The sequence below is a fragment of the Pinus tabuliformis genome, chromosome 5_1 (assembly GCF_031772625.1).
Source record: "Pinus tabuliformis cultivar Carrire ecotype Pingquan chromosome 5_1, CPIR1, whole genome shotgun sequence".
In the NCBI taxonomy this organism is placed as follows: Eukaryota; Viridiplantae; Streptophyta; class Pinopsida; order Pinales; family Pinaceae; genus Pinus; species Pinus tabuliformis.
Window position 1 is genome coordinate 102,449,780 of NC_142305.1, and position 3,552 is coordinate 102,453,331.

A 3,552-nucleotide genomic window follows, 5' to 3' on the forward strand; every position below is an offset into this window, starting at 1 on the left:
CTTCCAAGTTTGTTACGAACTACTGGGTTGATAAAATTAAAGAATGGAGTTCCAGGAGTTGTAGCATTATTGCTACAATACTGAAGCCCACCATATTTTTGGCGCCGTTTTATGGGGAATTGTACAATGGTGATGGAAACATGCCTGAGCAGTTTCAGCCAATTCCGGTGCACGGTTTCCGAGAAATTAGCCTCCATCTCCTTCAGCCATTTTTTCATTTTCTCCATATCCGTGCATCCATTTCAAAACCTATTTCATGGGGAGATGCACATGGGTGATAGTAGACTACCCAAGCAGTTTCAGCTGATTCCGATGCACGGTTTCCAAGAAATTGATCTCTGAAATCTTCAGCCATTTTCCATTTTTCTCGAAATCTGTGCATCCATTGATCACAATTTTTCTATGGGAGGTGCATCATGATGATAGGAACATGCTCGTAAATTTTCAGATCGATCCGATCTACCGTTTGGGAGCAATGGCGAAAACAAGTTCTGGTCCTATGAAAATTCAACAGCAGCAGCTTGAAGGTGCAGATCTGAACGTGGAAATGAACTCCTGCAGCTGGGATCCAGCCAGAGGACACCTGCACAAGGAAAACAACCAAAAATCATCAGCCAAGCCCTCATGCAACCAAAGGATCCAGGCATGCAGCAGCAGAATATGAGCATGCAGCAGCAAAAAGCACCTCACAGCAACCATCTGACTTCAGGTACGTGACTAAACCTTGTTCCTCTATTGCATGAATCTAATCTAAGCACTGCATGAACGAATGAGATGGGGGGATTCAGCCAGGAAGCTAGCCATATCCGATTGCACTCATCCAGGCAAAAATCACGCAGCATGCATGGGTAAGTCACTCACGTGAAAATTGAAAATAAAAAAACAGACAGTGGTAGAGGCTTTAACTCCAGTGCAACTGATTAACAAGAAGAGGACATGCAGCTCATTATAGCACTGTCGTCTGCATGTGGCCACGTACACCTGGCCACCTCACTCCTTCACCACAAATCACGCAGCAATTAACGAACGCTCAGCTGAAACTCACAGACTGCTGTTAACTTGCACTTGCAACATTTTCAACTGAAGTATGCATCCTCTGATTCCACAAAATGATTAACCCATCGTCCTCCATTGAGCTTTGTGGCCTGGTTCACAATTCTCCAGCGTATCGGGCTCACTTAGAGGTGCAGGGGCACTCTACAGGCGTTTCTACAGGAAGTCGTCTACAGGAAACGCAGAAAACAGCTCTGCAGAAGGAAAACCCGAGATTCTTGTCAAAATTCAAGCTTGAAATGAGAAAAGTAGTTAAAGCTCGTGTCCAAGGTTACCAGGGTTCTTGAAAGTATTGATTTTGGAGTTTTTCAAACGCATTATAGATCTATTAATGGTGGAGCAATCTGTTTGAATTCAGAATCTGATCATCTATTTCATAGTCCATGGAGGAAAAGATATTCCTTGCTTGGTCTAAAACTGTTGAAGAATTCTTAGAAGAATATGATGTGAGCTTAGAGAATGGTTTAAATTCTCATGAAGTGGAAAAACGTTGTCAAATATATGGATGGAATGAGCTCCAGAAGAAAAATGGTACACCTTTGTGGAAGCTGGCAGTGGAGCAATTTGATGATACAGTTGTTAAAATACTTCTACTGGCAGCTGGCATTTCATTTCTTCTCACCTACTTTCGTGATAATGTGTCTTCTGAGGAGGGCATAACAGCCTGTGTAGAGCCCCTGGTCATTCTCCTGATTCTCATCTTCAATGCCATTGTTGGAGTATGGCAGGAGAATAATTCTGAGAAGGCTTTGGAAGCTCTCAAAGAAATGCAATCTGATCATGCAAAGGTCTTGAGAGATGGACATTGAGTTGTAGATCTTCCCTCCAGAGAACTTGTTCCAGGAGATATAGTGGAACTGAAGGTGGGAGACAAGGTTCTTGCAGACATGAGAATTGTGTCCCTCAAGACATCCACCTTTAGGATGGAGCAGAGCTCCCTGACCAGAGAGAGCATGCCTGTGGTCAAAAGAACATATCCAGCCACCTTGTGTGACTGTGAGTTGCAGTCAAAGCAATGCATGGTGTTTGCAGGAACTATAGTTACCAATGACTGCTGCACATGCATTGTTGTGAGCACTGGCATGTTTACAGAAATAGGTAAAATTCAGGCACAAATTCAGGAAGCTTCAATGGAATGTCATGATACCCCTTTGAAAAGAAAGTTAGATGAATTTGGTGAAAGACTGACAACAGTGATTGGTGCCATTTGTATTCTTGTCTGGATCATGAACTACAAATATTTTCTTTCATGGGAAGTCATAGATGGGTGGCCAAAAAATATCAGGTTTTCCTTTGAGAAATGTACGTACTACTTTAAGATTGTTGTTGCTCTGGCAGTTGCTGCTATACCAGAGGGATTGCCTGCTGTGATTACTACATGTTTGGCTCTTGGCACTTGTAAGAGGGCACAAAAGAATGCTATTGTGCGTAAGTTACCAAGCGTGGAGACTTTGGGTTGCACCACAGTGATTTGCTCTGATAAGACAGGTACTCTTACAACCAATCAGATGTCTTTCAGTGAGTTTATAGCCATAGGGCACAGTGCTGGTTCACTTAGAGAGTTTACTGTTGAAGGAACAACATATAATCCTGAGGATGGAAAAATATTGGATTGGCCTGCACATAATATGGGGGAAAATTTAGAAACTCTGGCAGAAGTTGCTGCAGTTTGCAATGATGCAGGGATATCTTGTCAAGGTCACCAGTTCCATGCTACTGGTATTCCCACTGAGGCAGCCTTGAAGGTATTGGTTGAAAAAATGGGAGTTCCAGACCCAATGGCAGGTGATACAAGTGCCATTCTCAACAGTGGCACAGTGAAATTGGGCAATTGTGATTGGTGGATACAAAGATCAAAGAGGTGGGCTTTATTGGAGTTTGATTGTGATCGAAAATCCATGGGTGTTATTGTCATGGAACCAATGGGACAAAATCGTCTGCTAGTGAAGGGCGCCATGGAAAATTTGTTTGAAAGGAGTGCTTTTCAACAACTTGCAGATGGATCAGTTGTTGAATGAGATGATGCATCAACGGAATTACTCTTGAGGAAGTTTCATCAGATGAGTTCAAAGGCTTTGTGTTGTTTGGGATTGGCATACAAGGAAGTTTGGGGAGAGGGCAGCAGAAGGAGAAATTGGCCGAGATTTTAGCTAGGGAGGCAGCACCTGTGCTAGCTACCCTAAGCACATCCATCCCCTCCATGAACACTCATTTTTTCAAGGTTCGGACACAATCCTTCCCGCCCCTCTCTATCCTTTTCAGACTTCAAAATTCCTCAAAAATGATTTATTCCTCTATCGGGTCCATCCTTTGGGTCGTTGTTGCCCATCGCAAGTGGCTTGGTCCCTTTGTTCCTTTGTATTTCGAAATATGATTGAAAAACACTGAAAATACAGAAAATTTGCATTTGGCAGACTTCAAATAATATATATTTCACTTCCTGGACCCAAAAGGGTCCGAGCTTCATTGCTATCGGCGCTAGGGTCCGAGCTTCATCGC

At 43.1% G+C, this 3,552-nt stretch overlaps 1 pseudogene; it reads left to right on the forward strand.

Moving 5' to 3' along the window:
- The first annotated feature begins 1,436 nt into the window (after positions 1–1,436).
- On the forward strand, positions 1,437–3,203 carry LOC149163644 (calcium-transporting ATPase, endoplasmic reticulum-type pseudogene; annotated as a pseudogene).
- The last annotated feature ends 349 nt before the right edge of the window (positions 3,204–3,552 follow it).